The sequence below is a fragment of the Ursus arctos genome, unplaced genomic scaffold (assembly GCF_023065955.2).
Source record: "Ursus arctos isolate Adak ecotype North America unplaced genomic scaffold, UrsArc2.0 scaffold_3, whole genome shotgun sequence".
NCBI classification, from domain to species: Eukaryota; Metazoa; Chordata; class Mammalia; order Carnivora; family Ursidae; genus Ursus; species Ursus arctos.
Window position 1 is genome coordinate 97,544,972 of NW_026622985.1, and position 27,862 is coordinate 97,572,833.

A 27,862-nucleotide genomic window follows, 5' to 3' on the forward strand; every position below is an offset into this window, starting at 1 on the left:
TCAATGTGAGATCTTTATACCAGGTGTACTTATAGCTGATAATTACATACAATGTCTACATGTGTGGCTGTTTACCTAGGTTTAGATTTCACAAAGACTAAAACATTTGGAGTGAATAAGTATCTATCATAATTATCATGAATAAAAATAAAACTTCCTAAGAAATGCCTAAAAGATAATCATTTTTTGCTATTGTTTATTTTACCACTTTACAATGAAAGAGTTCACAGGAATTCATACAAAATTTTCCAATGATAGATAGTTGTGAAGTCTGAGCATTTGTTAAGAATGACAGTTCAAAAAATTAAAAAAAAAAAAACCCACAAGGAAGAGACCTATACAATGATCAATTTTTTCAGAAAGCCCTTGAATTAAAAATAATGACAAACTTTAAAATTAACATCTACATTGTTTGCCTGAAATTTCCTTTTAAATAAATCTTTTTAAGGAGAGGAGTATGTGGAAACTGTACTTTTTTTTTTTTTTAAAGATTTTATTTATGTGACAGAGAGACAGCCAGTGAGAGAGGGAACACAGCAGGGGAGTGGGAGAGGAAGAAGCAGGCTCCCAGCGGAGGAGCCCAATGCGGGACTTGATCCCCGAACGCTGGGATCACGCCCTGAGCCGAAGGCAGACGCTTAAGGACTGCACTACCCAGGCGCACCGGGAACTGTACTTTCTATGCAATTCTATACATCTAAAACTGCCCTAAAAAATTAAGTCTATTTTTTTAAAAGTATTAACACATTTCTTTAAAAATCCTGTGTTCCAAATAAACTAGTCTCAAAACTACGTTTTGTGGTAAAATACAAAAGACAGGATAAAGAAAAGTACTAAAATTATTGTGAGGAAGGGAAATATATTTACAAAGGATCAAGAATCAAAAACCACCAAATTTCTCAACAGAAATATTGTAAATAGAAAACAACTCAAAATAAAAACAAACATGGACAAGACAGAAATAATAAGTATAAATAATAAGTATAAAATAAGATGGTAAAAATAAATCCAAACATGTACCAATAATTACAAAACATGCAAATGAACAAAACTCTTCAGCAAAAGACAAACATTACCAGACTAGATATAAGCAAAATAGTTTCGAGATATAAAAATATCTAGACATAAAGGCAAAGAGCAACTGAAAAACAAAGTGAAGAGAAAAAGATGGAAAAGGTGATGAATCTCAGATAGTAAGAAAAATGAAATCTGAAACAATATTAACATATTTCTCATCTATGTCCTGGAAATGTTTTATATCTGATAATACCAAGAGCTGGTAAGAAACTAAAGTAACAGGGACTGTTACCCTCTAACTGATGGGAATGTGAACTGGTATAATCATTCTGAAAGCACTCAGTATCACCCAGGAAAGTGGCACTATGTACCATGCCTTAGATGCACTGACATGTTTTGCAACCACGATTAAGAGTAAGAAATATATTTTAAATTGTGACCAAGTACATTCACAAAGTACTATACAGAAGTAAAACCATCTTTCAAAGAGGAGGGCAAGTTTTTAGAAAAAAGTAGGAGATTTTTGTGCCCCCAAAAGACGCCAACCAATTTCCTCAAGTTTCAGGAAGAACAACTTTCACAGAAGGAAAATCTGAAATGAAAGACGGACTGGTAAGGAAAGAAGAGTGAACTTGTTACTATTTCTAAACAAAACTGACTTCACAAAAGATGACCATAAGGTCTGATACATGGGGTTACAATAAGGACTCAGATGATAGACAAAAAGAGCACGTGTGTCAGGAAGTAGGCTGATCAGAGGTAAAGCATTTTAAAGTTGTTGCTGCTCAGGAGTAAGGTGATTATTGATGCATGTTACATTTTAGATAAGTATTTATGCTAATATTTCTAGGGTAGACACAAAAACAATACACATAGAATGTGTAACTACCAAAGGGGAAATGTGAACATGAGATGAAATATGGGGAAAAAATCTCAATGCAGAAGTGAAAATCAATAAACTGCAGTTATGTACATAAACACCGACAAATCACACAATAATGAGAAAAGCAAGCCGCACAAGACTGTATATAGTAAATACAATATATGACTCCATTAAGAGAAATGTTAAAAGCATGCAGATCTAAATATACATTGTATAGGGATAGATACGTATGTCGTTTTTAGAAACATTATAATAAGAACCAAGAAAATGTTAAACACAAACTTCAGAGTTACTACTCTGAAGAAAAAGAAGCAGTATGATCATGGAAAGGCATCTTAGGGAACTTTGAAGAATATTCTATTTCTTAAACTATAAGGTAGGTACAAAAAAGTGTGTTATCCTTTAAACTATATATAATTATATGTAGAACTACATATACAAGAAAGGAATATAAAATTTCAGAATTTAAAAAAGTAAACTTAAGGGCGCCTGGGTGGCTTAGTCGGTTAAGCGTCCAGACTCTTGGTTTCGACTCAGGTCGTGATCTTAGGGTTATGAGATTAAGCCCCACGTAGGGCTCCACACTCAGCAGGGAGTCTACTTGAGATTCTCTCCCTCTCCTCCTGCCCCTGCTCCCACTCATGGCTCTCATTCTAAAATAAAAAATGAATCTTAAAAAAAAAAAAAGTTAACTTAAAAAGCAATCTCCTCCTCTCCAAATATCCCGGATTCTTCCAATTCTTAATTACAGACTTCTAAAATATCCTTGCCTACACATCTCCTCTTCTTTTCTCAAGGCCTATTCAACTTGGTATTATTAATTATGTCCTATCTTGACATCTTTTACAGATGCCTCTCATTATCATTTAAACTGTGATTTGTTAATTAACTATTCAAGCAATGGCTTTTTTTTTTCTTTTCTTTTTACTTTTTGTTTCCTACTCTCAAAGGCAGACATACTTCTTTTGGGCTTCCCACCCTGCCCAGAAACTGCCAAGAATCTTTCTTTGTACAAACTATTCATCTTTCTTTGTACAAACTAGATATTCATTTTTATACCCAATTCTAGATTTACATCTGCATATACACCTAGATATTCACTTGCCAGATGCATGTTCCTTAACTAGTTAAAATGAAACAATAATTATGAACCATGCAACCCAATTAACAAACTCAAGTTCCAGTAAATAATTAACAAACTCCAGTTCCTGTTTCCTCACTCTGAAATATTTTCTTCAGTATATTAAGTCAGAAGTCCTGGATTTGGGGGACATTGCATCTTACTTTTTCTTTGCTTTATTTTCTTTTTCTTCTTCTTCTTCTTTTTTTTTTTTTAAAGATTTTATTTATTTATTTGAGAGAAAGAGCAAGAGAGCAGAAGCAGGGGGAGCCACAGAGGGAGGGACAGAAGCAGAATCCCCGCTGAGCAGGGAGCCTGACATTGAACCAGTTTTCCCAAAACATTTTGCAGAAGTCATGTAAACAAATACCTAGATTCATACTGAAGCATGAATTGATAATTTGAAATCAAACTTGTTTCAAAATAACCAGGGAGGGAACAGATGAAACATGACAGATTGACCAGAAGCTGATAACCATTAAACCATTAAAAGTAGGTGATAGGAACACGGGAGGTTCAATAAAAACTCTCTACTCTTATATACATTTAAAATTTCATAACAAAAAGTTTTAGAAATACTCATTTACTACTTTATCCTAACTGTATGACTAAAAGTGTATCTGAGGTAATCTCATAAAATTTTTGTATTAGCAGACCTTGTTCAACTTATTACCCAATGAACAAATGAACTACTACAGCATCCTAGGCAAGACATCCAGCCTCTACTTCTAGCAATACACAGCATGTAACAATAAATTTTATCTGCTGGAGATACAAGTCTGAATGAGAGACATTCATCAAACGTAAGGAATGTGCACATGGGTAATAAACAACAGAAGGTCGCAAGTGCAAGGAGAGCAAACTAAAAGATTAGTTGAGAGGAGAGAAACCACTCTATGATCAGTAAAGGCTTCAAAAAAAAATGCACAGGACTTCAGACCAGAAAACAGGAAGGAAGGAAAATGGGAGGGGAAGAGAGGAAAGTGATTCAGATAGCAAGAATGGCTTGAGTAGGCAGAGGCAAGGCTAGAACAGCCATGTTCAGAAGAGAAGAAGTAAGTGTTGACAAGTAAAGCAGACTCAGGATAGGCTTGATTTCCACTAAGGAGTTTGAATAAAATTCAGCAGAGAGGCTCTGAAAGTTTTACAGCAAAAAAAAAAAAAAAAAAAGTATCAGAACCAATTATAAAGTGGAAAAAATGACCTCATCAGTTTAATAATCTAGATGAGAAAATGAGATCTGAAAGAACTGCTCGATGGACAGCCCATTCTGCAGTTCGGTGGCTTGAACAGTCACTCACCAAGTTTTGTTGTTTTTATTCAGAGCCAAAATCTGGTTATTCATTCAACAAATACTTGAGTTCTGGTTATGTGCTAGGCACTGTTTTAGGCAAGCCAATAACTTCTATCTAGTAGTCTTGGCTGTATATTCTAGACCAGTGGTTCTCAACTTGGCAAGGGGGAAGGAGCAATTTCTGCTCCCCACCAGGACAACTGGCAATGTCTAGAGCCATCTAGTGGGTCCAGGGATGCTGCTAAACATCCCTCAATGCACAGCACAGCCACCACAATCAGGAATCAGCCAGCCCCAAATGTCAACAGTGCCAAGGAGAGGAAACCCTGATGCAGAGCACCTTCCATTCCCTCTTCCTAGGCAACCGTTTAATGCACGTTACTTCCATCTTCTATTTCTATTCTACAATGTCTTATGATCCCCTAAGAAACGCACAACACCATTTTAATAATTTGGCAAGTGGAACCAAACATACCAAGAATTTTGAGATTTGGCTTTAAAAAAATTTATAAGCTACATTTATTTTACATTAACTTTTAGAAATAAAATTATCTTCCTCTCCTGACATCTACCGTTCTCAAAAACTTAAGCTAAAAGCTTTGAGTAATGTTTGATTATTCCTTTTCCTTTTGTGTCCTACAGCAGTTAATCACCGCATTCTGCCACTTCTTTCCATGTAATGCCTCATATTTCAACTTTCTATTCCCAGTGCCATCAGCTAAAATACTTTACTGTTTTCCCTGGAGCTCCTGGTGTGTCTCATTCCCTCTCTTTCTTCCTCCCTCCCTCCCTCCCAAGCTATCCTACTCACTAGCTCTACATTTTTCACCTGCTCAAAATTCCATAAGATTGCCTACAACGTAACAAATAAGAACCTAATTCCTGATACTCCGCATTCAAGGTCTTTTTCCAACTGGCCACAACTTTCCAGTTCTTTTTCCCAGTGCTTTCCTCGGGAATATCCTCTCAGAAAAATGAGTTATTCTGAGGCACACAAACAACCTCTCCAGATCAGAGAAATCAAAAGCCACGCAGGCTTCATTGAGATAAAGGATAGGCTTTTAACTCTCAGGATCAACTTAAAGGGAATCCTGATCTAGCCACAGCTCTTTTTTAATGAAAGATAACCCTAACCCCCTTGGCTCACTGTCCTTACTTAGAACATCCCTTATTCGCCTTTCCACCTCTCTGAACTCATCTTCCTCTTCAAATCTCCCACCTTTTCAAACAATTCTCACAGCAGAGTCATCTCTGCCACCACCATCCGCCCACCCACCACATCCCATACCTGTGGCTCTTAGGTCATTTTATTTATTTGGTAATGAAATGTCATTTCATTTTTACTATTTCCCTTTATAGCCAGACAGCTTAAATTATGATTGATTCATTCATAAGCCAAATGGAAAATAAGTGGGGTATTCACATTTCCAAGCCAATCTTCAATGTTCTTTAGAAGATTTTTTTTTTTTAATCAAAATTCCCAGGACTGGCAAGAGAACAGGGTATATTCACATACTAGTGGTAAGAATATAAATTGGTACAATTATGCTATACTCTTATTTGTTAATACTAAAAGTCTAAAATCTGTATACCCTCTGGCCCAGGAATTTCACTTGAGAATTTATCATCAGTAAATAGTAAAGTGCACAAAGGGTTAGCTATAAGGATATTCATGGGCATGTTATTTCTAACTCTCAGAGACTGAAAACGCAAAACAAAACAAAACTTCCTTGTCCAACAAGAAAAGACTATTCAGATGAATCATTTATTTAAGCAATGTAAGACTCTGAAGCTACTAAAAGCTTACAGTACTACGGGAATTGACATGGAATATCTTTATGATTATCCTACTATAAAAATATAAATAATATGACCCCATATACCTTATTTTATATATTTTTATATATTATGTGTCCTATTTTTCCTAAACTTTTTCTACATATATATACATACATATATAATTTGTATGTATCAAAAATATATACTAGTAAATGTATATATACAAATAGGAGAAAATATCTTCATTTTTTTTTATTAATGAATATTTATATTTTAACTATTAAATTTTATGGATACAATAAAACATTTCTAAGGCCTATTTATAGTTAAACCATAATCTTACAAAACCTAAGAAACCTTGGCTTAATGTATCTGTGAGAAAAACAATTTCAGTAAGAACGCTAAAACACATCCCCACAGTTCAACAATCGCACAGTGTCACCAGCTACATTAGGCACTCTCGCTCTGACATAAGCTAGGGGGCTAATCAGCCAGAAGCCCTAGGAAAGAATCTGGTGATGTAAGAGCAAGGGGAAGAGGAGGAGGCCTGGAAAGCCTGGGAGGGAGGGATTAAATGACACATGCTATGTGGACTGGTTTGTGTGTTGGGCACAAAGCATAAATAAACGGAGATGAGAAGGGTGTCATCAGACCCAAAAGGCAATATAGTGGAATGCTGTGGGCATGAGTTCCAGAGGCCAAATGCTTAGGTTCAATGTCACCCCTGCCTCTTACCAGAAGCGTAACCTTGAGCAAGTCACTTAAGTTCCCTTGCGTGTTTGCTCCCCTATATAATGGGGACAGCAGCATGCCAAGAGCAGTGCCTGCCACTGCAGCTGAGGGCACCTCTCCATCTACAGCTACTGTTACCACCATCACCCCCACGATGGTGACCGGAAGCACTGTGCATCCTACTCGCTAGGACAGCAGCGGCGCTTCTCAACCACCAATCACTTTCTTAGCCTGCTTTCTCTCCTTGCCAGTGGCCCATGCTCAGAAAAGAACATGAACCAGGACTCTAGAAGGAGGTTTGAGACGGGGAAGTAGGGGGCTTTGGGGTGGGGGAGTGGGGGGACAGGAGCAGGGAGTAATAGGAATAAAGAAAACCAAATCTGTATAAGCAGTTCAGAAAAAGGGCACATGAGTCACTCCCCACAGTGCTGCCACAGTGATCTTCATAAAACGTGTCTCTTACATCATTCACCTGGATTACAATCTTTCACCGTCTCTCCACTGACTTTGTGGAGTTGATTAAAACTATTCCTTAAACTGACTTAAAATCCACACCACCTCTGCATCCTCATCTCCTGACTCCCTTCCACAAGCACACTCAGCTTCCAGCCATACTAAATTTCCTCAGTTACAAACTCACTTCGCAGCCTTTGCGGGTGCTGCCTCCTCTGCCTGGAAAGAAATCTCTACCTCCCCAACAGAAGCAAACTGCTACTCCACTTGCAAAACACAGTTCGTGATCAACTCCAGAGCCATTTCCTGACCTTCGAAAGCTAAGTATCTCTGCTGTGTGCTCCCCACTACGTGCACAGCACTATTTCTGCCTCTGTTAAGGCTCCTTGACCTAATTCCAATGTGTGCGTATTGGGGGCAGGGGGAGACCAAGCAATTATCGGATGCCAGCAGGGTGTCCCCCCTACCCCCCACTTCAGATGCCAGGGAACAAACCCCAGGCTGTTGCCTATCCTTCTGGCCAACTGCATACAGTCTGGAAGTTGCAATGATCTTCTCCGTAGGTTTGATTAATTTGCTAGAGCAGCTCACAGAAATCAAGGAAACACTTACATGTACCACTTTATTAAAATATATATTAAAGAATACAAATCAACAGCCAGATGAAGACATAGATAGGGCAAGGTCCCAAAAAAAGGAGCTTCTGTCCTTGAAGAGCTTGGGGCCGAGTTCAGTGGCATGTGGAAGCATTCTGGTTCCCCAAACATGGAAGCTCTCAAAAAAGGAAAAAAAGAAAAAGAAAAAAAAAAGGCCTAAAGCTATTCTCTTAGGGGACGCCTGGGTGGTCATTAAGCGTCTGCCTTCGGCTCAGGGCGTGATCCTGGCGTTCCGGGATCGAGTCCCACATCGGGCTCCTCCACTGGGAGCCTGCTTCTTCCTCTCCCACTCCCCTGCTGTGTTCCCTCTCGCTGGCTGTCTCTCTGTCACATAAATAAATTTTAAAAAATCTTAAAAAAAAAAAAACTTATTAAAAAAAAAGCTATTCTCTTAGGTTTTTATGAAGGCTTCATTACATAGTCATAATTGACTATGTCACTGGCCATTGGCTGATTCAACCTCCAGCTTCCCTCCTAGGGGGAAGCTACTGAAAATTCCAACCCTCTACTCACATGGTCCTTCTGGCAACCAGTCCCCACCCTTGGGTGGAGTCCAAAAGTCACCTTCATTAATAACAAGACACCCAATTCACCTTTATGGCTCTGAAGTATTTTCAGGAACTCTGGATGAAGACCAAATATATCTGAAAAATATATTGCATTGTCACACGGTACTGGTCCACCACTAGGCAGGGACTCCATCGAGGGATCCTTCCTGTATCTGTTAATTCCTAGATACTTTCCTGCGTAGTGACTAATACATAAGAAAATAAGGATGGAAAAACTTATTAATCATAGTTGGAAAATGTTTATGAACCAACTGATTAGACTGTAAATTGGTAAAAAAAGAGAATCAAATATTCATCCTGCCTTTCCCATATAAACTGTTGCGCTAGGCAAGCAAACAATAAATGAGGGGGGTTTTTCTCTTTATAAAAGTATTCCAGCAAATAAAATGAGGGATGAGTACATCATCATTTTACAGTCCCTGACAAATCAATAGATCTGGGCACTGGTCATCAAGAGCTGCTGATATCACAAAGGGACAACCAGACATTATGCGCCTCCTGGGAAAGAATGCACCACCACCTAAGAAGCAATCATGAAAAAAATTGAATCGGAATCTGATCAAGTCCCACCTACTCATTTGGAAATACAGAGAACAGAGAAACATGTTAAACCTCAGGAAATACAATCAGCAAAATCCAGATGGTAGGAAACTCTATGGGGTAAATAAATTTCAAGAAAAGGAGGGCAGTAGCCTATAGATTAAGAGAGACTGAATCACAATGTGTGGGCCTATGTAGATCCTGATTCAAACAAACCATTAAAAGAGAGAAAGAGAGACCTGCTTAAGCTGAACACTGAATACTTAATGATATTATGGATTTAACTGTTAATTATTTTAGGAATAACAGAGTATTAGCTTTTATTTCTTTGCTTTTTAGAAATACACTGTCAAACATTTATAAATGCAATTACATTATGCTTGAAGTTTGTTTCAAAATAACATGAGAAGTAGGTAACAGTATAAATGAAACACAATTAGTCATGTATTGGTAATTGTTTAAAAGAGGTGTCAGGTACTCAGGGTTACGATTCTTACACATTTGTATTGGGGCAAATTTTCTAATTAAAAAAAAAACCCAAACAGGTAGAAACGAAAAAGAAGTGACCATAAGTCTACTTAACACCAGGGCAAGTGCAGGGAAGGAAAAACGATCACAGATGGAGGTGACAGCAATTTGAAAGAAATTATTTTAGGGGCGCCTGGGTGGCTCAGCCGTTAAGCGTCTGCCTTCGGCTCAGGTCATGATCCCAGGGTCCTGGGATCGAGCCCCGCATCGGGCTCCCTGCTTGGCGGGAAGCCTGTTTCTCTCTCCCCCACTCCCCTTGTTTGTGTTCCCTCTCTCGCTGTCTCTCTCTGTCAAATAAATAAAATAAAGAACGAACGAACGAAAGAAAGAAAAAATTATTTTAGTACAAAGACCTTTGCTAAAGAAAAGACACCAAGAGAAGACAGACTTGGGACACAGTAGAGTGCAGAAGATTAACTGAAGCGTGTGTGCACAGGACTTTCAGCAGAGCATTAAAAAAGCACAGACCCTCCAACAAACAGTGCCTGAGTTCAAATCCTGGCTCCCCAACTCATTCCATGCCTCCATTTCCTCAGATGTTTAAAAAAAAAAAAAGATTTTTAAAAAAAGGACAAAAATAGTTTTTACTTCTGAGGACATTTGTAGAATTAAATGAATTAATACAGTTGTCCTAAAGAGTATTTCACAGATGATCATGATATTTGTTAACTGTTCCCTGCCTCATCACCACCCTCCCCACTGTTCATATGGAAACACAGACCCCCAAGAGGTAAAATGACCTGCTTACCAACAACCTCGCAACCAACTCCCAGACTGAGTACTCACTGCAGACTGGCTGGCTAGTCACCAAACACATTTCCCTTTCCTGCAGGACGTGTGGCTAGACTACATTTCCCAACTTCCCTTCTGTGTGTCTGACTTCCAGACGATGAAATGTGGGCAAAGTGACTAGAGACCTCTTCACCAACCCCAGGCCCTGCCCCCAAATCTCCCACACCCCATCTCTCCCCCATCTGCCAGGTGGGTATCAAAGGCCAGGGCAATCCTGGACGTCAAGTGTTGAAGACAGCAGAGAACAGATCAGCATACGAGTCCCAGTAGAATAAACTGTTACTGTCTCAAACCCCTGAGAGTTCAGGGTTTATCTGTTACAGCAGCTTACATAACTTCAATTAACATACTTTTTATGGACCCATCACAAGAATCATTACTCATTTTACAGACAGGAAAACTGAAGCTTGGAAAGGGCCATGGTCACACAATTATTAAGTGGTGCATCTAGGATGTGAACCAGCACTGGCTTAATACAGAGCTCAGGCTCTTAAGTATCGTTAAGACCAGTAAATGGCACCAGGATTTCTAATTTACAATAGATACGTTTAATATATAATTTGGTTATACATTCCTAAAACATTCACTTTAATCTCTCAGAAAAATAACTACAGAACAGTGTTACTTTAAAGCAGAAAGACAAATAAATAGTCCCCCAAAAGTTTAAGTGTGGTTTTTACAACAGACAAGAAACACACCAGAATAAGATATTTTAAAAATACCACGTAGAAAAACAAAAACAAAAAAAGTATATTAAAGAGGCCACACTTCCTTACCCTTGCAAGTAGCCCATAACAGTACAAGTTCTAGTATTTTATTTACTTATTTGAGAGAGAGAGCATGAGTGGGGTGAGGGACAAGGCAGAGAGAAAAGAAAAGCAGACTCCCCACTGAGTAGGAAGCCTGATGCAGGCTTGATCCCAGGACCCATGATATCATGACCTGAGCTGAAGGCAGCCACCGAACCAACTGAGCCACCCAGACACCCCAAGTTTTAATATTTAATCCAACTTTTCCCACTTGATTTTACCTGATTTACTGATAATTATATAACATGATTTCATAACATTAGTAATTTTTAAATATTTAATAAATGGAATAATCATTTTATTTCAATCATCACTGAACTGGATCTACATCATTAATCAAAATGTACCTACAAAGATGTACAAGATATACTATTAGGCAAAAGAAATTATTTAACAGTGTTTACAGCATAATTCCACCTACATCTGTTTTTTTTTTTTTTCCTATGCACATACATCTCTTACCTACAATTGAAAAATATCTGGAAAGAAATATAAGAAAGTTTCCAGTGATAACCTCTGAGGAGTAGAACTAAGTCCGTGATTTATACCTTTAGTTAGAGTTTGAATTTATGACGAACACATATACTTTTAGAATAAGGAATACTTTAAAAAAAGAAAGACATATCTATGATTTACAGTAATATAAAGTTATCAAATTCCCCAAACCCCAAGTTACCATGATATGTAGGAAAACACATAGGTTGGGAGAAAAAAATTATAGCCCTTTATAATGAATATATCATTTGATCAATTTCATTCATCTATACGGATATATATGTTTACATATCTATAAGTAAATCTATCTTAAAACATTTTAATAGTTAGAAAAGAACTGTAGCCCATCATAATGAATTTATCATTTGACCAACTGCACTTATATGGACATATATATGTAGACATCTATAAGTAAATCTTTATTTTTTTTTAAAGGAGTCACACGTGCGACAGACTGAGCAAGCCAGACGCAAGTATATCTATTTTAAAACACTTAAGTACACATACACACACACACACACACACACACACACACACGCAGTATATTCTAATCAGGGGATTTTGACAACAGTTAACTAAGCACATTCCTTTTAATGAAATTTTGTTCTAATCTGAAGAGTATCTGGGATTATATGAGGAAAAACAATATATCAGAATTTTTAAAACAGTTCTTTTTTGGGATCCAAACTTGATAATGTTTTTGGAGACTATTTTAGTTTTTAAGCTTTCTTCAAATGTTTCAGACCCTTCAAAGAGAAAAGAGCGATTCAGAATCAAATCTCATTTGTCAAGGACTTCACTGTGTCCTAAGCACCGTTATAAATTAATGTAAAATTATATCACATTCATCAAAACAGTATTTGCGAAGAGCCCAGGGGTTATTATTATTGTTATTAAAATGTGTTAAGATGAATGTTCCTTAATCTAGAATTTTATGCAACTGTATAACAGTGAGACAGGAAACAAATTATTATTATCTGTGTTAATGGAATTGGGGTGGGGGAAGACTATGGTAATGATAATCCAAATATAGCAAGCATTCAAAATAAGTTATATTTGGCTTTAAAATGTCTTTTTAACCCATTTATTTAAGTATGAGAAACTTTCTGATAGTTTGAAAATTCTAAGTCAAAGGATGTCTAAAAATAAAGCCACACTATGAAAAAAGATGAATCTGCAATAAGTATAAATTATATGTTTGTCTCTTCTTCTTCTTCCAAACAAAAGTTCTCACATACTTATTACTGGACCAACCTACCGGTGCAGAAGATTAGTAACAGGGAAAAATCATTTCCCCAATAAACATGTGTATTGTTCAGGTGGTAGTGATGTTTACAGACAGGACAACAAGCCATCGCATGTTGTCAGTGTGCCATCGCATGTGCCATCCCTTACAGCCCCAGCCTGGTTCTTCTCCAATGCCTCCTCTTGGAGTGGTACCTGATTTTACTATCAGTTTTCATCCGAATCCACTGTTTAATGGGATGATTCTGCCCAGGAATTGCTTGATCCTGAAAGTCTTGTGAGAAGACATGGCCAGGAACAGTCAACCGCATACCAAGATGGCGGAGAAAAGGAGAGAGCTCTGTATGTCTATCTTTAGCCTCTCCCCACCACTGCCCCTCTCCTAAATCTAGAAATAAGCCACAGCCTTACCTACTTCTAAATGTCCATAATTCCTGAACTTCTTCCTTCCTCTCTAGACACCATATACTTTACATTTAGAGCCGAGGTTCTTTAGAAAGTCTCATTAGTCACTTATGCCTATACTTCCTCTTTAATGTACCACCAAACCTGCAATCTGGTTAACAAACCCATTATTTCATGGATATTAGACAGACTGTCAGATCTATCAGACCCTCAATAAGTTGTCCTATCTTCCCCCACACTTATCTCTAGAACTGACACAGTACATCACACACGATATCTTGGCTTCTCTGGCTGTTCTCTCACAGCCTCTACAATGTTTCCTTCTGACCACCTGTGAAAATACTAATGCTCCCTGGAATACAGTTCCAAATGTCTCTCCTCTCTCAACACCCACCTTTACATGGACTCCCGGCTCTCCAGTCCACACCCACCATCCACATATCCAAACACCCAGTGACCGTCTTCACCTGAATATAATACACCCTAAATTCAGCAAATCCCAAACTGAATCTGTCATCATCTAGTGTCTACCCAGTTTGCTCTGTCCACCTAGAAACTTAAATCATTTTGGTGTCCTCCTCTTCCTAAATACCTCCTATTAGGGGTGCCTGGGTGGCTCAGTCGGTTGGGGGTTTAACTTTGGCTCAGGTCATGATCTCATGGTCCAGGGATCGAGCCCCGCGCATCAGACTCTCCGCTCAGCGGTGAGTCTGCTTCTCCCTCTCCCTCTGTGATTACTTTCACGCTCTCTCAAATAAATAAGTAAAATCTTGGGAAAAAAAATACCTCCTATTAATCCTACCTCTAAAATCTCTTTTCAATCTGTTCCCCTCTCCCTCATCCACAAAACTACTTCAGGTACTCATTCCTCTCACACTTGCCAACATCAACTACTTCCATGCTCCCTCCGTTTATCCCCATACTAATGCTAGACAAATATTTTGAAAATGCAAATATGCTGGTACTCTCCTTTTTTCGATCTTTCAATGGTCACATACTCTGCGCCTTAGAGACAGAAATACAAACCTCTTACAACAGCATAAAAAAAACCCTTCCTGATGCAATTTATGCCAACCCACTCAGCCTCAGTCGCTTACTCCTCTATATGTTATACTTTCATCATACTTCACCTATTATCGTCCCCCTCAAAACTCTGTGCCTTTACATGTGCTATTATTCCCTCTGCCTAAAATACATTTTGGGCAGTCGTCACAAGCTTCAGTTCAGAAAGCTTCATGTAAGCCTCAGGCGCAATGAGCTCATGTTGCAGTTCAGTACTCACACACCTCTCCAAATGTATCTCTACTCCTGCCCCTTCACTTAACTTTGAATATATGGGCAGGGGACTCATCTTATTCTGCATACAAATATTCTTTAACCTACAGGTTACAGCCCAATAAACGCACCATGAGTTGGAACGTATTTTAAGTCAAAAATGCATTTAATATCACTAATCTACCAAACATCATAGTTTAGCCTGACCTATCTTAAACATAATCAAAACACTTAAATTAGCTTACAGTTGGGCAAAATCACCTAATACAAAGACTATTTTACAATAAAGCGTTGTATTATCTCATGTAATTTATTAAATACTGCACAGAAAGTGAAAACCAGAATGGTGGTATGGGTACAGAACGGACGTCAGTGTGTCGTTCATTCACCCTCCTGTTCACGAGGCTGACCGGGGTGCTGCAGCCTGCTACTGCTGCCCAGCATCACCAGCGAGCTTCATACCACATAGCACCAGCCTGGGAAAAGATCCAAATTCAAAATTCAAAGTATGGTTTCTATTGAATGCATACTGCTTTTGCACCACCATAAAGTCAAAAACTCCCAAGTGGAACCATTGTAAATGGACCGTCCTAAGTCAAACCATGAAAGCCAGGGACCATCTGTGCTTCCAATGCCTAGCATACATAGTATCTCACAAAGCAGTCAGTACTCAGGAAGTACCACATAAATTCATAGACTGACATACACACATAAAAAGTTTTAGTGCATCAAGCACTTAAGACAAATACAAAATTAATCAATTTATACTGAAGAGGCTTTAATATATTGGCATGTACACAGATATATACAAACACACATACGCTTCACAAACACACACCCCCATAAATAGATCATCATGTCTGGTTCCATATAACAAGTTCATTTCCCCAACCTAATACAACCCTACAGTAATTCTTTGCTGCTATGTGTACTGCTCACAATGAGTTCAAAGAAACTAATGTAATTACCCATAATCATATGAATTCATATGCCCAAAGATACAAGGATAGGAGATTTTTCTGGAAATATATATATATAAGTTATTAGTGGTTTGGGGGCAGGACAGTGTTATAGGCTGAATTGCCCCCCTCCTCCAAATTCTTATTTTTAAGTCTTAACCCCTAATACCCCAGAATGTGACTGCATTTGGAGATAGGGCCTTTAAAGAGGTAATTAATTTAAAATGGGGTTGTTAGGTTGGGCCATAACCCCAAACGACTGGTATCCTTAGAAGGCTAGGACACAGGCACACACAGAGGGAGGGCCACGGGAGGACACAGAGAGAAGGCAGCCATCGGTAAGCTAAGGAGAGAGGTCTTGGGAGAAACAAAACCTGCTGGGACCTTCATCTTGGACTTCCAGCCTCCAGAACCAAGAGAAAGTAAGGTTCTGCTGGTGAGGCCACCCAGTCTATGATATTTTGTTATGACAGCCCAAGCTGAATAACATAGGGGGCTTCTAGTTTATAATACTTAAATTTCCTTTAAAAAGTTTTTAAATTAGTTAACTTATTAATTTCCTAATCAAGTACATGGAATTTTTTTGAGCCAGTAAGAATTATGTGAACAGTGGGATTATGGACATTTTCATCTTCTTCATGTTGGTTTGTATTTAAAGACCTTAGAAAGGGCACCTGGGTGGTGCAGTTGGTTAAGCATCTGACTCTTGGTTTTAGCTCAGGTCATGATCTCGGGTGGTGGTGTGGAGCCCCACATCAGACTCCAAGCTCAGTGCGGAGTCTGCTTGAGACTCTTCCTCTTCCTCTGCCCCTCCCTCCACTTGCGGGCACATGCTTTCTTTCTAAAATAAATAAATAAATCTTTAAAACATAATTAAAAAATTAAAACCTAACAAAATGCTATCAAATTAAATGACACAACTGAATATCTTAGACATCGGAGTTGACCGTACTCTGACCACAAAAGCGACATTTTATCTTACTATTTTTCATTTGAAACAAAATAATATACAATGTTGTTAAAATAAGGTATTTTCTAATTTTTACCAGCTCCACAAAGGAATTGGTGAGGCAGACACTGGAGAAGAGCACTGTTGTTAAACACAGCCCTGGAAGTACCTGGGTGGCTCAGTCTGTTAAGGATCTGCCTTCAGCTCAAGTCAGGATCTCGGGGGTCCTGGGATTCAGCCCCACGTTGGGATCCCTGCTTGGTGGGGAGTCTGTTTCTCCCTCTTTCTCTGTGCCCCTCCCCCCCCACTTGTGTGTGCGCATGCGCACTCTCTCTCTCTCTAATAAATAAAATCTTTAATAAACAAACAAACATCCTGGAGATGAGAGAACCCACAGTTATAAAGTACAAAATAGCCCGATGAGCCAGTGACGCCTTCTTGTACTGGGGTAAAAAGTTACTGTAGCAACTAGGCACCATACAGCAGATCCTGTGAGTTAGGCATCTTACATACATTGTCCCTCTCATAACGACCCAGAACAGCAGAGATGAAAATTCCCCCATTTTTTAGATAAGGAAACTCGGGCATAGAGAGATTAAGTCACTGGCCAGGGTCATACAGTTGGAAAGTCGAAGAGCTATGACTCAAACCCAAGTCTCTAGGTCTTAAAATCCCATGCTGCTTGATACTAAGAGCCCTTGAATGCTTAACAAATATTTACTAAACACCTGCTATATGCACTTTGCCAGGTGTGTAAGACAGAGCCACGACTCAAGAAACATAGTCACTATTCTCAAGGACTCAGAATCTCCTCCTTAACATTCTGTTTCATATATGCTTTTCCTACCTCTGTAACTAGGTTTTAAAGCTCCTCAAAAGAGCTGTAACACAAAGGGGAAAACAGAGAGCTTTGAGTTAGAAACCTGCAAAAAGTTCTGGCTTTTTCACTTATATAAATTAACAAATTAGACTCCTCATAGTAAACGGTTGTGGATCAAGTAATACACATGAAAATGCTTAGGAGAGTGCCTGGCACACAATGGACATTAAATAAATGTTCATCAAATACAATATTCATTTACAACCTTCACAGACAAGCAGACCCAGAACTCAAACTTTCTATTTTCTCAGTGCTGAGATTTCTCCAATGGCCTCTTCAGTATTCAAGGATTCCACTCACCTATCACTCTATCCCGTTCTTCTACAGGACACACTACTTAACACTCTAACTACTTAACTACTTAACACTGAAGCTTCTTTATAACGTAGTCTTTTAGAGTAATGGTCTCCAAAGTGGAATGCACACAAAATACTACGTGTCCTAATCACAGGCCTGAAAATGCTAGAACTTAAGACTGATAATAATAAGGAATATAAAATTTAACTCTCCTACTACTTAATGTACAGACTGTTTATAATACATGTATACAACTTATTTCAAAAAGAAAAATGGGGTGCCTGGCTGGCTCAGTCAGTGGAGCATGCAACTCTTGATCTCAGGATCATGAGTTCAAGCCCCATGCTGAGTATAGAGCCTACTCAAAAAAAGGGGGGGATATAAATGCTGGCGTTAAGGATTTGAATTCTTAATAATAGGGGGAGTCATTCAAATATAAGCTTGGAGACAACTGCTTTAGAGCCACAACTGTATCATTAGTTATGGTTAAGTTCCATGTGGGAACTATGACATGGATATATTATATTTTTATTAACACTAAACACTACAAATAGGCCTAGCAATTTCCCCACTTCTGTGCCACCTATCCTTAAGTTGTTCCTTCTGTCTGGGCACCCACTAACACATAATTCCTACCCTTCTCAGCAAATATCCATTCATCTCACCATGTAGTCTTTCCAGTTGTGCATAGTGAGAGTTCATAACCACCCTATAAATCTAAAGCTATGAGTTTGTAAGTCAAATTATAATACAGGGCTAATATAAGGAATAATGTAGGTACCTTTCTCTTCCTCTAAGATATAACTTCATTAGAAAGAAAACGATATTGTTTATCATTACACTCCCCTCTGCACCTCCTGGAAAAACATTCCTCTGGGCAAATCTTGATCAGATAGAATACGCTGTATATAATACATACTAAACTGATTGTCCTTATAAATCTACACTTAGATCTTCCAGTAAAAAATATTCCTCACGAAAAAGATGTAAGTGAATGTGTATTTATTGTGAGCGCTAATACACGAGACACCCAACGACTGCTTTAACAGTGTGGTAACTATTTGCATGATGGTACAGAAAGTAAACCGGGTGACTTACTTAGAGAATCTGCTGTTTTTAAGTACAGAACTTGGAATTTAGAAATTATTCTAATATCCTACCAAAAGTATATTAAAGTGAACACTCTGAAAACAGAGAACTAAATATATTTTTACTGGCCTGCACTGAATTCTCTCTCGGCTGTGCCTAAATTATCACATGCAGAAGATGTAGCTGTATCTCACCCATCTGTGCTCCCACAACCCTATCTTCAATATGACGGAAAATTGGGGAGGTCTCAGAACACCTGCATAACTGTGGAAATGGCTCAAATTCATATACTCACAATTTTGTTTTGAACAATGAAATGTATATATAGTTAGAGGGGGGAAAATACAGTTTTAAAAATACCTTCTATAATAGCTCACAGCTACTTCACAGTGACCCCACTTCCCCACTTGTAACTCACCTGGGTAGTTATTGGTAATCAACCCTTAGTCAAAGGCAAAAGGGAGCATTCCCCTTAAGTGTCTTAAAGGCCCTGTGCTTAGCATTCAGCACGCATTATCTCACTGAAAGCTCAGGGTTTAATTAACTTGCCTAAAGTCAATCAGAAGCACCAAATTGGAACTCCAAGAACCAGCATTTGCATTGTATTTTATATGAATGGCATCCCAGCACAACATGAGTGAAGCTGTGCAATGAATGAATTGGTCTGGGTCACAAGCTAATAAGCAGTGGAGTTAAAGCTCAAAAACTCTGCCAGATCTGAGGAGAAAGAACACACTCACAAGTTTAAAGCTATACTGCCTCCCACCCTGAAACTGAAGGATGAACAATTAATCATACAATGAAACAAAAATGTCTTGTTATAAATAACCCAGTTATCAGCCTTGCTGGTGAAGAAAGAATGGGGGCAGGGGGAGAGTCAATAGGTAATGACTACTGAAGAGACAAGCAAGAAGAAATTAAAAAGCAAACCCTACTGAAGAATTTGCCTTGGACGAAACTGCACATCTTCAGTTGCAGCAGGCAGCAGCAACAGAGAGATCTGGGGGTACAGAAGAATCAGGGCACTTTGGGTTTTCCCACCCACCACACCCGTCCCCTAACAATACCACTAAGACAGCTTTATAAATGACTAGCCAGCATTTGGATTAAAATGACACACCCTTAGTAGGAAAAACTATAAATTATGCATCAGACTCTGCATTCACCTGCCCCTATTTGTAACTTCGAAAGGATTCATTTATTTCAAAATTAGAAAACTGATCTCAGAGTAAAAAACTCATTAAAATACATGGCTTAGAAATACTTAGAATCTATTGTAACAAGCATTTATTTTCTTAACACCCAACAGAAAAATGGGCAATGACACAGAGAAGCCACTACCAGCTACACAACCAACAGGCACTCACTCACTCCCTTCGCAACTTGTTCTTGCTGTCAGAGTCCATTTCCTATTATAAGGCCTTGAAAGGAAAAGGTTTTTGCTTTCCTGGACTCACCCATACCTTTGACATGGGTACATGACCAATCACAGCCACAGGATCTGAGGAAAAATCCACTGAGGGCTTCAGGTAGGTTTTTGTTCTAAATTAAAGAGCGGTGTGTGAACAAACAGACTTCGTTTTCACGGGGCTGTGGTCATGGGGACTACTGGATACGTGAACTGTGACTCCTCTCTACTTCTCACATCTAACTCCTCAACAGATCCTTTCAGTCCTACCTTCAAAACATGCAGAATTACTTCTCTGTCTCCTATCGCTTTCCAAATCATCTCTCACCTGTCTGCTTGCAATGCTCTCGTGACTGTCATGCCTGCTTCAACCTTTATCCCCTTCATTCTCTTCTCAACACAGCAGCCAGCATGAACCCCCTAGAGTCACAGTCAGATAAGGTCAGTGCTCTGCCCCAAACCCCCAAAGGTATCTTATCTCAGGCAGAATAAAAGCCAAAAAGATCTCACAATGGTCTACAAGGCCCCGCATGATCTGACTCACTGCTTCTCTCTCCCTCCATCGCTCAGCTCTGCCCCTGGCTCTCCTTTCAGTTCTTTGAACATGCCAGCACAGTCCTGCCTCAGGGCCTGTGCACGACATGCTCTTCCCCCACATCCCCGCCCTAGCACTCTGACTACCTAAAAGACTCAACTCACGTCACCTCATTGAAGCCCTCCCTGATCACACCACTTAAAATAATCCAATTCAGCCTGCTTACTACTTTATTTACTTTATTTTTATTACTTTATGTATTTTATTACTTTGTTTTTCTCCTTAACACTTAACATCATCTTACATACTATTTATTTTACCTACTTGTGCATCCCTCCTTTGCCCCCATCAAAACGTAAGCTCCCTGAGGGGTCTGTTTTGTTCACTGCTATACTTCCCATACTTTATTTTTTTATTACGTTTTTATTTTAATTCCAGTATAGTTAACATACAGTGTTATAAATGTCAAGTACACAATATAGTGATTCAATAATTCTATACATTGCTCAGTGCTCATCATGATAGTATACTTCCCATACTTTAGACTACTGCCTGATACCCTGCAGGTACTGAATAATTATTCAAGTGAATTAATCTAGCAACCATCAATAACAAATTGAAGATTAAAAAACAGGAGAAGGGAAAGCATCTGGGTCCTTGAAAATTTCACTGAGCTACTTAATCACATCTGGACTTCTGATGATATGAGATTAAATTTTACTAATTGTTTAAGCCATTTTAAATTAAGATTTTTGTCATTTGAAGCCAAAAGGTACTGATACAGAATACAAGTGGACAGTTGCAAAGAAGAAATGCTAATGGCAAAAATACTCAATTTAATTCATTCATAAGACCTGCAAATTTAAATAACCGTAAAATAATGTCAAGGAGCAAAAACATAAAAGCTTACTACATATATATATCCCATTCAACATGACTCACTAAAACACTAATGGTATTTAGTACTTTTTAAAATTTTACACATGAACAAATATAACTCCAAAGAGTGTGATTCCATTGCCTGTATTTTTCCCCATACTTTGAGTGCTAGACAGGACAGTTCACTCTTAGCCAATAGTGTAAAAATAATAGTTAACTGATGCAGTACTTCCTCTAAACCTGGTCTCATGCTATCCACATTTACATGCATTACTTATTGCCCACAACAACCCTACAAAATAGACACCATTGTTATCTCATTTTAAAGTTGATGAAACAGCTACAGAAAGATCAAGGATCAGCCACAACTCAAGCAGCTACTAACTTAGGAGACTAGAGTTTGAACTCTCGTGGATTTGTCTACCAACATCCAACACTTTACAAACAGTATCAGCCAATGAGCAGAGCACTCTCCCAAACTGAGCAACACATTTACTCCACCATCGTGCCTTTTTTCCCCCTGCCACTTATTTTATGTTCGGGTTCTGACTCGTAATAACTGACAAAAGACATTCAAGTGAAAGCACCAAACTTACCAGAAAGAAACCCTTTGACAGAAAAAGATAAAATGAAAAGACAATCAAAGATTGGTGGAAGCCCTTTGTTTCAGTTTTCTCAACTGAAAATAAATGAGGATAATAACAGTATTTACTTTTTAGATTGTTGTGAGGATTAAATAAATTAATACGGCACAGGTGAAGCACTTAGGACACTCACTGCCTGGAACAAGTCACACAATCAATAGCTTTTACTGTCACTATGACTATAATGGCGCAGAAGGGCTTCCTGAAGCTGGAAGGACTGGCCACCTGCTGTGTGACTTGGAGGAAACTATGGACAGAGACTGGAGATGACTTTGACTTCGGGACCACTCATAGACAAAGGGCAAGTGCTGATTTTCATTCTGGGAACAGAGTGCTTAAGCGACTTAGTAAAGAAACATTTCTATTAGATCCACCACTTCCATATTCAGAAATGCCATGCCCAGTCCTGCATACGCTGTTGGGGAAAAGACCCCGCTCTGCCGTGGGACTGTACGTCAATATCCCATTTTTGGAGGGCATTTGGTCAGTATAAACCCTCCAGTGACTTCCACCACACTGAGAACAAAATCACTGCCCCTCACCATGGCATGCAGGACACCATATGATCAGGCCCCTGCTTACCTATCAGAAGGGATCTCCTCTAAGTTCTCTTTATTGTCCAAAAACACCAGCCTTTTATGTTAGGAGGCAGGAGGGTCCCTTGAGTATGACACACTCTCCTATTGAAGAGCCTTCACAATGAACCGTTTTCTTCCTAAATTTTCTTAACTGCCTCCTCATCATTCAGATCTACTTCAATGTCATCACTTCCGAGAGACCGTCCTAACTACCCCAGCCACATACATCATTGTCTCCCAGAGCCGTCAGCAGATACTGTCTATACCATTACTATAATTTATTTTCTTTATAACATTTACCACTGTCTGAAATTAATTACAAGGAATGCATTTATTTTGTACCTCTCACCATTGAAATATTGGTCCATGAAGGCAAGGGCTTAGCTCTCTTGTTCAACCCTGAATCCCCAGAATCTAGAATACTCCTTAGCATAAGCCAGCACTTTATTCGTATTGGCTGATAAATATAATGCAGTTTTCAGGAAAAAAAAAAAAAAAAAGATTGATGAGTATATGCTAAAACAGAAAAATGTCCAAGATACACTGTTAAATGACAAAAGCAAAGCACAAAGCAATATACACAAAATGATCCATCTGTATAAAAACAAATATGAGCACATTATGTACAAAAAGAAACGTGTATGCATGGCAAAAGTCAAGGACACAAAATAATGAAAAGTTAATAGTAATTATTTCTGAAAACTGGGGCTGAAGAAGTGGGAAAGGGGCCTTTCACTTAAGTCACAATCCCCTGAGCTGATATTTTTACCAGCGTGTATCACATTCTTAAGCTTTTTGGGACACCTTTTCTAATCCTCCAACTGTCGTAAAAAGTCCAACACACACAGTCAATACTCTCTTCCCTAAAGAGCCAGACAACTTAAAGTTTCTACTACATTTCTAAAATGTAGCACATTCTGAAATACTGTATAAACAAATATCTGAATATTATTAGTTTTTTATCTAGTCCAGTTTAAGAGCTAAAGAAAAATCTCTTGTTCAAACAGATCAAATATATACACTTATCTCTCTTCAATAAAAGATTATTTAAATAGTAGCTTTAAAAACTTTAAGAAATAGGGGCGCCTGGGTGGCTGTCATTAAGTGTCTGCCTTTGGCTCAGGGCGTGATCCTGGCGTTCTGGAATCGAGCCCCGCATCAGGCTCCTCTGCTGGGAGCCTGCTTCTTCCTCTCCCACTCCCCCTGCTTGTGTTCCCTCTCTCGCTGGCTGTCTCTCTCTCTGTCAAATAAATAAATAAAATCTTTTAAAAATTAATTAAATAAATAAATAAATAAATAACTTTAAGAAATAATATTGCTTAATTTTTTTTAAACGGAGAGTTTTTTTCTAAAGAAAAAAAATCAATGGGCTGGGGAGAGGAAACTAGTGATCTAGTGTGGGGGTCGACACTTTGGGGTAAAACAATGGACTCCTAATTGTCAGAATACAAAAGCAGTGGGATGCCTGGGTGGCTCAGTTGCTTAAGTGGCTGCCTTAGGCTCAGGTGGTGACCCCAGGATGCTAAGATGGAGTCCCATATCTGGCTCCTTGCTCAGTGGGGAGCCTGCTTCTCCCTCTCCCTGCTGCTCCCCCTGCTTGTACACTTGCACGCACTCACTCTCTCTCTCTGACAAATAAATAAATAATCTTTTAAAAAAAGAATACAAAAGCAGAGTTATCAGCTTCCTCCTAAAGTGTGCCCATCATTAACTGTCACCAAAATCTCATAGCAAGCCCTTCCACTAGCTCTTAAGTCTGAGTGATACCAAGAATGAGCAACTATTTGATAAAAAGCCTCCAATATAGGGGCGCCTGGGTGGCACAGTCGTTAAGCATCTGCCTTGGGCTCAGGGTGTGATCCTGGCGTTCTGGGATCGAGCCCGACATCAGGCTCCTCCGCTATGAGCCTGCTTCTTCCTCTCCCACTCCCCCTCTGCTTGTGTTCCCTCTCTCGCTGGCTCGTGCTCTCTCTCTGTCAAATAAATAAATAAATAAATAATCTTTTAAAAAAAAAAAGCCTCCAATATAAATGAGATCAAGATAAACAAAAAATTACCCTAAAACAGATAAGGGGAGGGTGACAACCTTAAAGAAAACTCTTATTAACATTTCAAAGAGATTCAAGAAGATTATGAACCCATAAAATGAGAAAAGAATTGCTGGTGTGGGGGTACAGGGAAAGAGAATTCTTGAAAATTTAAAATATGACTGCCAAATTAAAATTAGAGTCTAAGAACAGAGGAAATACCCAGAAGAACAGAACAAAAAGACAAAAGGAAGGGGGAAGGGGGCAGGAGTTAATTCAGGAAGTCCAACAACCAACTAAAAGGAGTTACAGAAAGAAATAAAAGGCATCTAAATTGGTAAGGAAGAACTTCCACTATTTGCATATAGCATGATACTATATAGAAAACCCTGAAGATTCCACCAAAAAACTACTTGAACTGATTGATGAATTCAGTAAAGTCACAGGATACAAAATCAATATACAGGAATCTGTTGCGCTTCAATACACTAGTAATGAAGCAGCAGAAAGAGAAATTAAGAAAAGAATCCCATCTACGATTGCACCAAAAATAACAAAACACCTAGGAATAAACTTAACCAAGGAGGTAAAAGACCTGTACACCAAAAACTGTAAAACACTGATGAAAGAAACTGAAGACGACATAAATGGAAAGATTGCTTCTGCGCAATGGATTGGGAGAACAAATATTGTTAAAATGTCCATACTACCCAAAACAATTGATAGATTTAATGCAATCTCCATCAAATGCAGTTTTCACAGAACTAAAACAAACAATCCTAAAATTTGTATGGAACCACAAAAGACCCCAAAGAGCCAAAGCGATACTGAAAAAGAACAAAACTGGAGGTTTCTCAATGCCAGATTTCAAGATATACTACAAAACTGTAGTAATCAAAACAGTATGGTACTGGCACAAAACCAGACACACAGAAGAATGGAACAGAATAGAGCCCAGAAATACACCCATGATTATACGGTCAATAAATCTATGACAAAGGAGGCAAGAATATGCAATGGGAAAAAGACAGTCTTTTCAACAAACGGGACATGCAAAAGAATGAAACTGGACCACTTTCTTATACCATATACAAAAGTAAACTCAAAGTGGATAGAGACCTAAATGTGAGCCCTGAAACCATGAAATTCCTAGAAGAAAACATAGGCAGTAATCTCTTTGATACTAGCTGTAGAATCATTTTTCTAGACACATCTTCTGGAGAAAGGGAAAACAAAACAAAATAAACTACTGGGACTACACCAAAATATAACACTTTTGCACAGTGAAGGAAACCATCAATACAACAAAAAGACAACCCATCAAATGGGAGAAGATACTTGCAAATGATGTATCTGATAGGGGTTAATATCCAAAATATATAAAGAACTTATACAAGACCAATCATCATCATCATCATCATCCAATTTAAAAACAGGCAGAATAAATGAGTAGACATTTTTTCAAAGGAGACATACAGAAGACCAACAGACACATGAAAAGATGTTAAATATCATCATCAGAGAAATGCAAATCAAAACCGCAATGAAGTAGCACCGCACACCTCTCAGAATGGTTAAAATCAAAAACATAAGAAACAACGAGTGTTGGTGAGGATGTGTAAAAAAAGGAACCCTTAAGCACTGCTGGCAGGAATGCAAACTGGTGCAGCCACTGTGGAAAACAGTATGGAGGTTCCTCAAAAAAATTAAAAACAAAATTACCATAAGATTCTGTAATTTCACTACTAGATATTTATCCAAAGAAAACTAAAACACTAATTTGAAAAGATACATGCACCCCTATGTTTACTTAAGCATTGTTTACGATAGCCAAGACACAGAAGCAACCCAAGTATCCATCCATAGATGAATGGATAAAAAAGATGTGGCACATATATACAAGAGAATATTACTTATACATTAAAAAAAAGAATGCAATCTTGCCATTTGCAACAACATGGATGGATCTAGAGGGTGTAACAGTAACTGAACTTTAGTCAGGGAAAGACAAATACCTTACGATTTCACTCATATGTGGAATTTAAGAAACTAAACAAACAAAAAAACCGGATACATACAGGGAACAAACTCCCAGTGGGGAGGCAGGTGGGGGTAGGGGGCATGGGTGAAATAGGTGAAAGGGATTAAGAGTATATTTATCATGAGCACTGAGTAATGCACAGAATTATTGAATCATTACACCTGAAACTAATATAACACTGTATGTTAATTATACTTGAATTTAAAAATATCAAGTTAAAAATAAAGTAACAGAGAACGGAGAGATAATTAAAACAATAATAAGAGAATTTCCAAGAACTACAAAACATCAGTCATCAGTTTAATAATAACAGAAAGAACCACATCTAGACATCTCTGACCAATTTCAATTTAAAGAGGACAAAATAAGGCTCTCAAGAGCTTCCATAAAGGATGACAAAACACATTATTCACAAAGGAACAAGAATCACAATGTATCAGACTTCTCCTCAGCAACAACAATGGATACTAGAATAGCTTTGAGCAAAGTCTTCAAAACCTCTGAGGGGAAATAATTTTCAACTGAGTTTGGCTTGAACAAAATAATACCCAGTCAACTATAAGGGCTAATGAAGACTTTCTCAGATATGCCAGGATTAAAAAACTTACCTCGCACATATTTTCTCCTAGAAATTTATATGAGGGATGCACTGCATTAAAACAAAGAAGTAATTCAAGAAAGAATAAAAGTCCAGTTAACAGAATCACCAAAGTGCAAAGGCAGTGAAGCAAAGTCTAACACTAGTAGCAGTATGCAGTCGTCTAGATAACATCTAGTCCAAAATGAAGAAACAGGACTGGGAGAACCTTTCCTCAGGGGGAAAAGTACTCATACACATAAAATAGTAGTGATTAAAAACAAAATGGCTAAAAAAAAAAAAAAAAAAAAATGGCTTGTAAAGCTGATGGGGGGGACTGACAAATTAAGGCAAGAAAAAAGGCAATTACCAACTCAAAAACCAATAAATACAGGAAATGTAATCGT

The 27,862-nt window shown here is 38.3% G+C and overlaps 1 protein-coding gene and 1 pseudogene across 32 annotated transcripts in view; both read right to left on the reverse strand.

Annotated features, from left to right (window-relative positions):
• Window positions 1-27,862, reverse strand: part of KMT2C (lysine methyltransferase 2C) — a 272,539-nt gene that overhangs the window by 219,238 nt on the left and 25,439 nt on the right. The window lies entirely within an intron of this gene.
• Window positions 6,365-27,761, reverse strand: LOC125281104 (60S ribosomal protein L39-like; annotated as a pseudogene).